Source organism: Grus americana, chromosome 24 (assembly GCF_028858705.1).
Source record: "Grus americana isolate bGruAme1 chromosome 24, bGruAme1.mat, whole genome shotgun sequence".
Taxonomy (NCBI): Eukaryota; Metazoa; Chordata; class Aves; order Gruiformes; family Gruidae; genus Grus; species Grus americana.
The window spans coordinates 7,988,180-8,002,350 of record NC_072875.1 but is presented as its reverse complement, the minus strand read 5'-3'; the positions used below and the strand labels follow the sequence as shown (position 1 = coordinate 8,002,350).

At 51.3% G+C, this 14,171-nt stretch overlaps 1 protein-coding gene across 1 annotated transcript in view; it reads right to left on the bottom strand.

Annotated features, from left to right (window-relative positions):
• The window catches only part of PKNOX2 (PBX/knotted 1 homeobox 2), an 88,734-nt gene extending 84,241 nt beyond the window's left edge, over window positions 1-4,493 (bottom strand). Inside the window, exon 1 of the mRNA XM_054803045.1 lies at window positions 4,423-4,493. The gene's annotated coding sequence lies outside the window, so the exon portion shown is untranslated. The remainder of the gene's footprint in view (window positions 1-4,422) is intronic.
• Between the last annotated feature and the right edge of the window lie 9,678 nt (window positions 4,494-14,171).

The window sequence follows — 14,171 nt, the reverse complement described above, 5'->3', positions numbered from 1 at the left end:
GAAAAAAAAGATCTCGATGCTCGGTCCTGCTTTCCCACAGGGGTCAGGGATGTCAAATCTCCCCTAATTTATCCCCGATCATCGCAAAAGTTTCCTCTCGACTTCAGGAAACGCGGCTCGTTGGTCAAACTCGGTATTTCTGCGAGGAAAAAAGAAAGACAGAGCCAGGGGAAAGGGAGCTCAGCATCCTAAAAGGGAGCTCAGCACCCTAAAACTCTCACTTTACTCTTTTAAATCAATATGTCCCATTCTAGCAGGGGTGTAAAATCCTCTTTTTTTTTTTTTACCCCTGCCTGCTTTTGCACCACACTTGCGACGGGCGTCCCCGCCAACCGACTCAGCTGCCCCATCCCATCGCTGGGACGAATTTTCCTCATTATTTGAAGCTGGAGCAGCTCCCAGGAAAATAAATTAAGCAAAACTGGGGGTGTCGCAGCACCCCAAATTATTTTTCGCCGTGTCCTCAGGAAACAATCCCCCCAGGTATCCATCACGCATCTCAAATCCAACGGTGCGGTCCAGCCCTCCGCATCCCTGGGGATGAGGATGGACAATGAAGGATGCTCTTCCCGCCGGGACCGAGCCACTATAACTATGGGAGTTAAAATAAAATCTTATTATTGCTGGGAGACTTATGGATGCTGTCGATCAACATGAAAAAAAAAATTAAAAAAAAAAAAAAAAGAAAGAAGTAATTTAAAAGTTCACTGGAAAAGCAAAAAATCACCCAAAATCCAAAGCTGCCCCCATTGCAGGAACTTGTTTTATCCAGGAGCTGGGATAAAAGGTTATTCCCTGATGCTCAGTGGGATAAAACCTTCCTCTCCCAACACAACTTCCTGCATTTACTTAAAAAAAGGACATTTCTTTTAAAAAAAAGTTTTCCCTAAAAAAAGGAGGTTTCCCTTAAAAAAAGAGGAGGTTTCTCTTGGAAAAAAAGGGGGTTACCTTATAAAAAAGGGGGTATCCCTTAAAAAAAGGGAGTTTCCCTTAAAAATAGGAGGTTTCCCTTAAAAGACATATTTCCTTGAAAAAAGATTTCCCTTAAAAGAGGCGATTTCCTTAAGAAAAGGGGAGAGTTCCTTAAAAAAGAGATATTTCCTTAAAAAAAAGATATTTCCTTTAAAAAATAGATTTTACTTTAAAAAAAAAAGATTTTACTTTAAAAAAAATAGATTTTAATTTAAAAAAAAAAGGCAATTTCCTTAAAAAAGGGGAGAGTTCCTCAAAAAAAAATGCTATTTCCTTAAAAAAAAAGATATTACCTTTATCTCCTGCTCCCAAAAATGATGGAGGGAAAAGGGACAATGCTCCTGCCAGCCCAGCGGGGATGCTGAGCATCACTTTTATCCCCTTTTTCCCCCCTCACCATGATATGGGGGGGGAGGGTGTTTAACGTTTTATATATATATATATGTAATGTTCTATACATAATTTTATATATATATATATATATATATATAACCATGTTAAAATTAAGGGGTTACGGGACCCCCCCAATGCTGGTTTTGGGGGCATCGGGGCTGAAAATTGCCTTAAAAAACCCAATTTTGGGATGGTGGGGAAGGCATCTCCTCCTCTTCCCCATGCTGCCAGCTCCCCTATTAACCTCACCCGTAATTAGCCTCGAGCAATTAACTTTTGCCCCTAATGAAGGAATCTCAGCGCCGGGAGTTAAATAAAATAGGAGGGAGGGGAAAAAAAAATAAAGGGGAATCCCGATCCCATCATCCATCCGCTCTGTGTGGCTTAAACCCCCCCCCAAAAAAGGTGTTCTTTTTTAACCCAACTCACCCAAAATCCCATTAATTCACCCAAATCCCTCTCCCCATCCGCCTGGGGCTGAAAACAGCCCCCGAAACATCAGACACCCCCCCCCCCAAAGGTTTTGGGGTGTTTTTTTCAGGGAGAACCCCCTTTTCCCGCACTGGGAAGATGCTAAATATGCCAAGTCAGCACTTTTTGAAGGCGCGATGCCCAAAAGTTTCGCTGAAGTCGGGTCTACCAAACCCCCCCTCCTTGACTCACATCATTTTTTAGGATTTTAAGGTAAAAGAAGTCTTAAAAAAAAAAAAAAAAAGCAAAATTAAGCCGTTTCCCCTCCTGTTTTCTCCTTCTTCCCCCTGCAGACAGCTGCCCCGCATCCCGGCCAAAAATAATCCGTCGTGCCCCCCCCCTTCCCCTTAATCTAATCTCCCCGGCTGGGAGTTTGAAAATATCCTGCCGGGTTTAGGGTTTCCCGTTACCCGGCGGGCAGCAAGATAGTGGGGGGAAAAAAGATCCTTGGGAAGGAGAAAAACTGGGAAGAGCCGAAACAAAGAGCCGGAGCCCAAGTTGAGCTTCGATGCCCAGCGAGGAGCGGGATGAAGGGGGACACACGCACACGAGACACGGACCCCATCCTCTCGCCAAAACTTTCCCGTGCTGCGCGATGCTGCCGGCGGAGCCACCCTCCTGTGGATGCAAATACGCTAAAAAAATTCAAAATAATCAGAATTGTTACCAAAAAACGTGCATATCCCCCCCCACCTCGCCGCGAAGCTGCTAAAATTGATTTTTTTTTTTTTTTTTTAGGGTTTATCGAACCCCGTGGGCACGGGAGGGATGCACACGGGGGGGTCCCACTGAGCCGTCCCGGGGGAAACAGAGTGCACCGGGGGAAATGGGGTGCACTGGGAGAATGGGGCGCGCGGGGGAAAAGGGGGTGCACGGGGGGGGGGGGGTGGTTTATCCCCGGCAGAAGTGACGGGCTACGGCACACCGGCAAGGGCCGCGTTTCGGCGCTGGCGTCGAGCCCGCGTGGGGCCCTGCAAGGCGGCAGCGGTGTCCTCCCCGCCCGTGGGTGCCCTGTGGGTGCTGGGGGGGGCACCCCGAGGTAAAGGGGTGTCTTCCAAAGCTGGGAGGCCCTGCCCGCTGCACACACCCCCCCCCCCTCGCCTGCTTTGCACAGGGGGCAACTTTCCAGCTGCAAAGTGCAATGAACTGGAGGGGGCTGCAACCTCCCCCCGGGGGGGTACTGCAACCGGTCGGGGGGGTCTGCGACCGGTCCGGGAGTTTGCAGCCACTGGGGGGGAATCGCAACCAGCTGGGGGGGCTGCAAACCCCCCGGAGGGCACTGCAACCATTAGGGAGGGGGTTGCAAACGGCCTGGGGGGGGGGGTATTGCAACCGGCTCAGGGGGGTGCACGCCGCCCCCCCGGGGGGGGCATTGCAACTGGGCGGGGGTCTGCAGAGGGTGTTGCAACCGGTCGGGGAGGCTGCAAACAGCGCGGGGGGGGGGGGCACTGCAACCGGTGTGCAGCCTCCCAGAGGGCACTGCAACTGGCTGGGGGGTCTGCAGCAAGTCCGAGGGCACTGCAACCGTCCGGGGGCGGGGGGGGGCTGCAACCCCCCCGGGGGGGCATTGCAACCGGTCAGGGATCTGCAGAGGGTATTGCAACGGGCTGGGGGGTTGCTAGCCCCCCCGGCGGGCATTGCAACCGGTCGGACCGTCTGCTGCAAGTCCGAGGGTATTGCAACTAGCTTGGGGGGCTGCAACCCCCCCCCCCGGGGGGCATTGCAACCGGTGAGGGGTCTGCAACCGGTCCGAAGGCATTGCAACCAGCCGGGGGGCTGCAACCAGCTGGGGGGGGCGGTCACAGCCAGTCCGAGGGCATTGCAACCGGACGGGGGTGGGGGTGCAACCCCCCCTAGAGGCACTGCAACCCCCGGGGGGCATTGCAAGCGGCTGGGGGGGGGGAATGCAACCGGCCGGGGGGGAGGGGGGTCCCGCAACCAGTCCGAGCGCATTGCAACCGGCCCGGGGGGTGCAACCCCCCTAGGAGCACTGCGACCCCCCGAGGGGGGGGCACTGCAACCGCGCAGCGGGGATTGCAAGCGGCCGGGGGGGCAGCGCAGACCCCCGAGACCGCTGCGACCCCCGGGGATTAACGCAACCGGCTGGGGCGGGGGGGGCTGCAACCCCCCCGGTTCATTGCAATCCCCCTGGAGCACCGCAACCCCCCCAAATCACCGCGACCGGCCCGGGGCGGGGGAGGGGGGGGGTTAACCGCGGAGAACCGCAACGGCGGGGGCAAACCGCAGCCGGCTGGAGGTCAGCCCGGGGGGGGGGGGGGCTGGCGGGGGGTGGGAACCGGACACCGGGGACGGACACACACACACACACACACACGCACGCACGCTGCAGCCGAGGCCCGCGCTACCCCCGGCCCCGCACCGGGAGGGGAGGCGGTGCGGAACGGCAAGTTACTTCCCGCACCGGAGGGGATGGAGCGGGGGGGGGGGGGGGGGGGGGGGGGGGGTGCGGGGTCCCCGCCGCCGCCGCCGCCACACGTGCCCCGCCGCCCGGGCCGCTTTGTCCGCGGCGCTCGGCGCGGCTCCGCCCGCCCCCGCGCGGCGGCCCGCCGGTGAGTGACAGCCTACCTGCCCGCCAATCTTCATCACACCGACACCGGCCTGACAGCGCGGCCGCCGCTCGCCGCCCGCCCGCCCGCCCGGCCCCGCCGCGCCGCCGCCGACACGCCCCGCCCCGCCCCGCCCCGCCCCGCCGCCGGGACACGCCCCCGCCGCTGCGCCACGCCCACTCCCGCGCTGACACGCCCACTCCCGCCGCCGCGCCCCGGTGGCCACGCCCCTCAGGCCACGCCTCTCCTCGCCGCGCCGCACAGCGCCCCCTGCTGGCCGGCGCCTCTCGCGCACACATCCCGTCCCGTGTGTCCCCCCGGCCGTGCTGAGCACCCCCCCCCGGCAGTGCTGAGCCCCCCCCCGGCCGTGCTGAGCCCCCCCCGGCCGTGCTGAGCCCCGGCACACACACACGGACACCCCAACGCCTCGGACCCCCCCCAGCGCCTTGGTGTCCCCCCAGCACCTCAGTCCCCCCCAGCACCTCAGTCCCCCCCAGCACCTCGGAACCCCCCCCCAGCACCTCAGTCCCCCCCCAGCACCTCGGAAACCCTCCCCAGCACCTCAGTGCCCCCCCAGCACCTCAGACCCCCCCAGCACCTCAGTCCCCCCCCAGCAGCATTTGCCCCCCTCCTCCAGCCACATTCAGAGCCCCCGGTTGGAATTTGCTCCCCACCCCACATCTGCCCCCCAACCACATTTGCCCCCCTCCTCCAGCCACATTCAGAGCTCCCGGTGGCATTTGGCCCCCCACACTCCAACCACAGACACCCCCCCCCGGGTGCCACCCCCATCCAGGTCACCAACCCCTCCCCCAGCATTACCTTCCCCCCCCCTTAAATTTAGGGCGCCCCAGAAAAATCCCTCCCCGGGACACTTCCCACCCCAGGCACTTCCTGTGGGATTATCCCCAAGGCAAAAGGCTCCCATTTTGGGAAAATCTATTAATTATTATTAATTGGGGGGGGGTGGTGTTTGGCTCCCCCCCTGCCCAAATTTTGGCCACATGATACATTAACCCCCCCTTCTCCCAAGGACCTGGAGATGAGGTTTCCCTGGAGCTGCTTCCACTGGGAGCACTGGGAGCACTGGGAGCACTGGCTCCTCTAGCCAAATTTTCCCACATTTTATTGCAAAAACCACTGGGACGGATTTTTTCGGATGAGCCACAATTTGGTCCCTCATGATTTTCCATCCCTTTCCCTGATAAAAAATGCCGTTAAACCTGGGTTTGGTAAGAAACGCTGAATTTCTGCCTGTTTCCTGAGGAATATTGGAGACGGAATCACTCGAAATAGCCCCAAAATTCTTTTGGGATGGGTTAAAGTCGGTTCTGAAGAGTTACAGCGGGAGGTAGGAGCCAGGCGCAATAAAAGATGCGTAAGGGATGGCCGTAGGGCCAGGGATGTGATGGGAAAGGTGGAAAAATGAGCTTAAATTTAAAGCTAGGAACCCAGAAAAAAACCCAATTTCCCCTCTTGCGACTGCTTGCAAAACCCCCTTTCTAAATCCCTCCTTCCAGCTTATCCCCCCCCCCAAAAAAAAATTACGTTCGGAAAATATTTGCTCTGACGTTTGCTCCTCATACTTGAGAGCAGCCTCTAAAATACTCCAACCTCCTTCAGGGTGGCCGGTGGAGAGCACCCAAAAATAGATGGTTCGTGCTTGGGCTCCATCGACAAAACAACGGCAAAACGCAGAAGGGAGGTTGGGGTTGGGATGCATTCTTCCCCCCTCACCCCCCCCCCCAAAAAAAAAAAAAAAAAGCATCACTGCGTCGCGTCGCCGGGACAACGCAGAGCATCCCCCCATCCTTTGGAGAGGTTGGGGCAATGATTTATAAGAATTTCTTGCCTTGTAAATCAGCCGACGGGACGTTTGCCCGCCCGCCCCCCCCTGCTCATTACTATTCCACGGGAGTGAGCGAAGACGAGGAGCCATAAAGCTGTCGCCGGTTGTTTCAGCCAGCTGGGGATGCCGGGCAAAAAATATTTTGGGTTTTTCAGGAGCTGGGGAATTTGAATGGGAGAGGTAAGGGGAGGGGGACGGAAATCCCTCATCATGGTATCAAAGGACCGCAGGATCATCTGCGCTCGGCATCTCGTCTTGAAAAACAAAGATTCAAAGAGGGCAGGCACGCACGGGGAATATTTTAAGTGCCACCGTCACCAAAAGTGTCCAAGTGTCCAATATTTGAGGGTTCTCCTGATGCGGGGCTGTTTCTTCTGGCACCAGCAGCAGCGACCATCCCATGTTTGCTCCTCGAGCATCCCACGTCCGCTCCTCGAACATCCCATGTGTGCTCCTCGAGCATCCCATGTTCACTCCTTGAACATCCCACGTTCACTCCTTGAACATCCCACGTCTGCTCCTCCAGCATCTCACGTTCACTCCTCGAGCATCCCACGTTCACTCCTCGAGCATCCCACGTTCACTCCTCGAACATCCCACGTCCGCTCCTCCAGCATCCCACATTCACTCCTCGAGCATCCCACGTTCACTCCTTGAACATCCCACGTCCGCTCCTCGAGCATCCCACGTTCATCCCTCGAGCATCCCACGTTCGCTCCTCCAGCATCCCACGTTCATCCCTCAAGCATCCCACGTTCACTCCTCGAGCATCCCTCATTCCTCATCCCCAATTTCTGTTGCCGATCACCCAAGCGGTTCCACCGCTGGTTTCGGAAACTCACGCTCATCCTTCCAGGAAAAGTAGCCAGGCCTGGATTTTTCCTCCGCAAATGCAAAAGCTGCTTCTTCCCTGGAGAGTTTTTCCAGAGGTTAATTATAATCCCTGGTTAAAAACCCAGCGCCTGATTTCCCAGTTGAATTGGCTCCGCTTCAACATCCAGCCATGGGGTCTTGGTGTATTTTTTCGGCAGTAAATTAAAGGTCTCCTGCACTCAGTCTTGGGTTTTTTTCCCCCAGAAAAGCATCTTTCTGCTGTAACAGGTCACCCCTGGATGGATTTCTTTGATCGGATCTCATCCTGCCAGCCCTGAGCTCCCAGATCTGCAGGACCAGGGATGCTCGGCAGCATCCCTGCTGGGATGCAGACCCTGGCTCCCATGGGGGGGTCTGGTGGGTACCGACCCACTTCTCCCACCCTGGACCACCCACCAGTGAGCACAGCCCAGGGATGCAGGTGGTACCCAGCTGGAAGAGACATCCAAACCCCAAAAAACCACGAACCCGGTGATCAAACACCTTATTCCACATCCCCATCCCAAGCCGGGGCACAGGCCACTGGGAAACCTCCCTGAAATTAAACCCTCTTCACCCAGGGGTCCCCCAAATTTTGGGGGTTGTGCTGTTTACCTGCCCCAAAGCTGGGGCACGGGCATCTCAGAAGGCTGGGGGGTTTTGCACACTCAAAGTCAGCGTTGTAAATATATAATTACCACGAACTAATCAGTGCTTATTCAAGAGCACCCAGACGGTTCCTTCTCAAAAGTGACGAGTACTCCGAGCGAGTTTGCTAAAATATTAAACATTTGGCAAGAGCGGCAACATATATAACCAGCAATATTTACATTTTTACATAACGGGCTTCAGGAGAAAACAAATTACATAAAATATAGCGGTTTAGTCTCTGTCGTTTGACTGCTCCTCCATAAATAATTCAATTCTCTTTCCAAGATTGCATTATTGCTCGTGTCGGATTTCTCTAAGAAAACTGTGACGGGATAGTCTGAAAAATACATAAGAGCGAAGCCGAGTAAATTATTAAACGGTAGATGTTAAAAACAAGATGGGGTTTTAGGATGCAGCCACAGCCAGGGCTTGGCTCCTAAGGCTGAGCTTTACGGCTGAGCCTGGCTTAAGCACTGCGATCGGTTGGAGGGGTAAGGTAACCCCTCCAAAGTGCAAGCTCGCTGCCTGGGAGGATGTCCGACCCCCTCGGGGGTTAAAAGATGCTAAAAAGGGATCCCTAAAGAAAATTTAGGACTAGTTTTGGATCAGATGATGCTCCAAACTGTCCCAGCTCGGACGCTGGCGGTACCCACCAGGCCCTTTGTCCCTCCGGCTTGGGCATCGCGGTCAAGGGACGATGCTTAATACGAATCAGCCATCAATTAGTTTGGATTTTTATAAGACATTTAGGATACAGATATTTTCCCACACCTTTCAAAACCCTCTCCGGCTAGGAGTTTCAAGAAGAGAGGAAAAAAAAAATCAGCGTCATCCTTAAAAGCAACATAATTAACCTGGGACACACGGACAGCTGTCTGTCCGCACCCAGTGATGCTCACACCAAATCCGGGCTGAAGTTAAGGAATTCCACAAATTTTAACTATTTAACTCACAGAGGATTTCTATTAAAGCTGATTTCCCTCCGTTTGCAGTACTTCAGATACCCACAGGACAACTCCTCTTAAGTACGTTTATTTTTACCTCTGCGCGTGATTTTCCTGGGAATAATAAGAGAGTAAACCCAAAAAAGATTTACAGTGTTATTTTTGAAGCCACCGTGCATTTTAAATAGTTTCAGACACGCGAATAATAGCGAGTAACGCTACACAAGAGTTGACAACTATTAATAGATGAATACACAGGAGAATACAATTAAAGGCTTTATTGATAATCCATAGGCACAAGGAGGATGTATTGAGAATAAGCGATTGATGCCAGGATGGCTCGATATTCCCAGAGGTTTCCCCGTGCGAGATTAAATAAGATTAAAGCTTATTTCTTGTGCGGGATTGATGGATCGATAATAAAGACAGCTAAAGCCAAAAGAAAGGATTTTTCCCTGTTGTTCCCTCTGCAAAGCAGCCAGGATCAAGTGGGAAAATACCTGAAAAAATGGGATTTCTTCCCCCCCACACGCCGGCTGAGCTGGGGTTAATGCTGGCTCATTAATGATGACACTTTGGGGTCCTTCTGGAGGAAAAACGCTGGATAAATGGCAGGTTATATATATTTTGAATAGAAAATCCCCACTGCCAACTCACTCCCTTTAAATGTTTAATTTCAAGGTGTAATAAAGTCTGTGGCTGGTTCTTGCCACTCCTTCAGGCTCTCCCACGCAAAGTCACCGCGAGCATCCCATTGACCGATCCTTTCCCAAGCATTTCCAGGATTTAGAAAAGAAAAGAAAAGAAAAGAAAAGAAAAGAAAAGAAAAGAAAAGAAAAGAGAAAAAAAAGAGGATCTGGATGTTTAAAGCAACTTACCTCCAGCACTTGGGCAAGATTTGGAGTCCGTTTTCCGGAGGCGGTATCGGCTGGTTGAGAAAGGGAGGGGCTGGAGGGACACGCAGCAGGGGGAATGAAAAAAATCTAAATTATCCCTACACTACACCTTGTACAAACAGTGTGACGATAAAAACTAGGGATGACTCATGGGATAAGCCAGGTAAAGCAATAAACGCCCCCCCAACCTATTTTTTACTTGGGTATCTGCGGTAGTTGGGTACCAGACAGCTGGCACAAGTGACGTGGAGATGCTGAATCCTGCCCTTTTAAATTCTGGCTCCACCTGAGATGTTTCTTCACCTTGGCTGGGCTTCAGCATCACTTCCCCACCCTCGTTTCACTTCGGTCCACGATGGGAATTCAACCTTCATCCTCAGCATCTCTTTAACCAAGCGATGCAGCGCGGTGCCAACCGCCGGCACCGGCCCGGCTTCGGAGGATCCGGCGAAGGGAGAAGCGGGGAGATGGTCACAACTCTTTAAAGATGCAAATTGAGAAGCAGCCATCATAACAAGAGACCTCTGTTAATTCTCTTATGAGTATGCAGATTTTGACGCTGACTTTTCCTAGGCTTATTTGTTTTATTTAGCAACAAATTTAATACCGGCTCCCTGAAGCAAAGAGACAGATGGACTATAAACTTTGAATTTTGAGTAGCTTTACTTCCTTAGGTTAGTGTCATCTTTGATCTCTCCTGAAATTACATCTAGGAAAAGTTTGCAGGGATTGAATTCGTCTTTTTTACAGCCCTCAAAGCCATTTGATTAGCTGCCTTTTAATTTTTTTTTTTTTTTTTTTTTTTTTTTGCACAGGTTACTCAAAAGAATCTTAAATACCATCTAAGGGATTCATAGCCTTGGCTGCTGGAGTTATCTCAGAGACTTGCTGATGGACCTCAGAAAACCAAAGCACTATGTAATATCTCCCCCGCAGGCAAAGGAAAACAAAATAAGTTTTACGTATTCATTGGGATGTAAAGATCCTCAGGTCTGAGACCAAAACCCCAGGGCTGAAATAAAATGGTGCCCTTGGAGAACATGGGGCAACCGGTGCATGGTTTTGGAAGCACCACGAAGTCATGATGCAGCAGAAAGGACTCATCTCCTATTTTGCTTGCCATCCACCAGTAATTAAAAAATTAGGTTAGAGACGAGGAGAAACACCTGGCCAGAGAGGCTGGTGCAGCCCAGGGAAGTCCCTGAGAGGTGGGTGATCTCCATCCTTGGGTTGTCCCTCCTATGGGTGATAGGATGAAGCCAGAAGTTGTTCGAGTGCCGTGATGGCCGGATACACAAGAACATCCTTTTTACCAGTGACCCTGAGGTGTGTGAAAACCCAAAACTTAATTTTGGGATATAAAAGCCACATCCCACATGCTCAGGACTTCGGGAGAGGAGGCCCTGAGGACAACACTGTGACTTTTGAAGGAAGCTCCCGGGAGCCGCCACGGTGCTTTGACCTTGCATGTCCAGGCCCAACCGCCACCACACACAAATAAGGAAGGAAATTAAATTTAAAACAAAAAAACAAACAAAAAAACAACAGCAACAGCCACATCATTTCCAAGCTGCTGCCTGGGGAACGGGGGAAAAAAATCGATATACGTCAAATGAAAAAGGACGAGAGCAAGGTGTTGCAAGGAATGCGGGATAAAACCATAATTAAAACTGCAAACAGGCTTGGCGGCCACAAAAAACCCTGCCTGCAAGTCTTGGGGAGTGCGGCGACAAATTCAGGCCGTTTCAACAGATGTTGGTTGCTCGTGGTCACCCAACATCCTGCCATGGATGGACATCGCCATCGCCCAACCCTTTCCAATAAGGAGACATCATCAACCGCTCAATTGCGATTGAATTACTACGGATGAACATATTACGGGCACATTAAAGCCTAATGAGCGACGGGTGATTAATGCCATTACGAGGAATACCAAAAGAGCTAATGATGATGAGCCACTTTAAGTGAAGTGTCGAGGGTTTCATTATCGATGACTCCTCGGTTTCTCACCTGAAAACTCTCGGGTTGGAAGGAGGAAGAGGTTGACATGGGTAAAGGTGAGACGTTTCCAGAAGCCATGACACAAGGAGGTCCCACATTGGTGCTCTTTTAAGGATAAGATTGATGGGAAATAGTGGCTTTTGGAGAAATGTATGGGAAATAGAAGTTTCTTGGAAAAACGTCACACCATAGGCTTTAGCACCTTTTGCCATTATAAAAGCAAATTTTAATTTTTAGCATCTCCCCAGACCCTGTTCTTGCCTTTCCTTTTTCTCCTCGACCTTCTAATATTCATTTTCCATCGGTTCTTTGCCTCCTTCCTTTAGCTTTGCCTCTGCCCCGTCACTTGCAGCACCCAGGGAGGGCTCTACAACCCAATTTAGGTCCCTCAGGAGGTTTCTCCCCTCCTTCCTCTCCTTGGCTGGGTCAGATTTTGTCGCGATGTCACCCAGGGCCTTTGATCCCATGGGGAAATGTCACCCTATGACATTTAAGAATCCCCAGAAGACAACTATAGGACTTTTTTTTTTTAGGGCTTTTTAGGGAAATCACTCTGCAGTTGCTTTAACTTTGGAGAGCCAAGTATGAAAAAAGCCCGATTTGTACTGGTGTACAAATTTACTGCACTGCATTAAAATTGCACTTAGTATAAAAAAGTCACCAAAACCAAAAAATGACCAACTTCTTCCCACTCAGGAGCATTTTGAACCATAACGGGCGATGATGGAGACACCTCGTCTTCCTCCATCCCTCTTCCCCAAGTGCTTCTGGGTTGAGGTTGGACTCGTCCCACCGCAGGAAATACTTTCGCTCCTCCACCTCCCCACCAGCTGAGGCCTTTCGGGGCATTTAGAAGTATCTCCTCTTGCTGGGATGGGATTTTTTAATTTCTTTTTATTTTAAAAGTGACTTCATATCCCTTTTTTTTTTTTTTTTTTTTTTTGAACACTGCAGGATTTGTTCTGTTTGAAGTCTTACATCCTCATTTCCCGTCAGGACGATTAAAATTGATTTCCGCCATCAGCAAGAGAAAGATAATCCGAAGTGGGTTCCTGCGAGAGCGTGCCGTATCCCCACCGGAGCCATTACAAACCCTCTCCTATTATTTTAAATTTCTTTTCTTAGGGATTTCTCTTCAGAAAAGGGCAGCTTAGCGCTTCTCGGCCACACGCGTCCTCCAAAAAGTCAGGGAGAACTATTTAACCTCATGTATTTCCACTGCAGAAAGTGGACCGGGGGATTTAAATAGCTCTTGTTTACCACCGCCACCCTCCCGGAGGTATTTTTAGAGGGGTAATTGGATCCTCTCGACGCCTTCACTTTGCTTTCTCGGGCTCCGCATCCTCTGACCCCATCCCTGCACCTGTCCCGGTTTGTATCCGGGCAAACCGAAATGGGATGGGTTTTGCTCATTGCATGGAGCTGGGTGGTTCCCAGTGCACCCGGAGGCTTTGTAGAAGGAGGATGGAAGGATCCAGGCTGGAAAACCATCTCCAAGGTGTAAAACCTCTGGCCGAGGAAGAAGACATGGAAATAATGGGTATGGAGGGCGAGCGGCACGCAGGGATCCAGCCGTGCCTGCCTTTACCCACCTATTAAATCAATTAAACCCAGAATATCCTAGACAAAAAAAATCAATTAAAATAATTAAAATCAATTAAATACATTTTTAAATCAATTAAATACATTTTAAAATAAATTAAATACATTTTAAAAGCAATTAAAGCAATCAAACCCCAAACATCCTAAATAATCTCTGAAATAAGGCCAAAACCACCCCAAAAATACAAACAGCATCTTTCCAGGCTGGGGGATCCTGGGGCCCTGCGACCACCCCGCTCCTGCACCCATGTGCAGCAAACCTCCATAAGCAAATCTATGCAAATGAGGGGGATTTGGTGGTTCTTAATGCACCTCGTGGGGGGAAATGATGGGTTTGTACCAATATTTCAAGAACTTTCCCCAGCCGCCGTCCTTGGGCTCCCAATCCAGGAGGTGACACCCCAAAAAAGGGGTCCCCAGCCAGGTCCCCACCATCTAACGGCATCCCCATCATTAAATACCTTTACAAGAGAGTAATTTAACGCCATCCCCAGCTTAAGCTCCATATCTACCGGGCGTGAAATTAGTTCCAGCAAGCTGCAAATTTGCCGCTAATAAAAATATTTAGCAATTTACTAGTCTTTAAATCAGGAGCAGAATATTTTCTTGCTTGCATCAATGCCTGTTTCTTTTTAATTCTAATATTTGAGCGTCAGGGAGCTCCAGCTGTAAAACTGCAAGTTTTACGACTGCGCGAAGACTTTTAAATCAATTCCCCCAATGCTTCCAACTCCATCACCAAGAGCTTGATCATTTAATATTATTTGATATTAGATCATGTTGGTCATTTTGGCCACTGGGATGAGCAGGGCATGGTAGATTTGCACGTTTTAACGCAAAAAAGGCCATCTTAACCCAAAACCGCCCCATTTCCGGGGGGTGCTCCTCGAGAGGCGTCTTACAAAAGAGCTTTGATCCATCTGATCCTGCCTTGCAGTAAGGTGACCTCTCCATCCTCCTGGGCCAAGTGTTT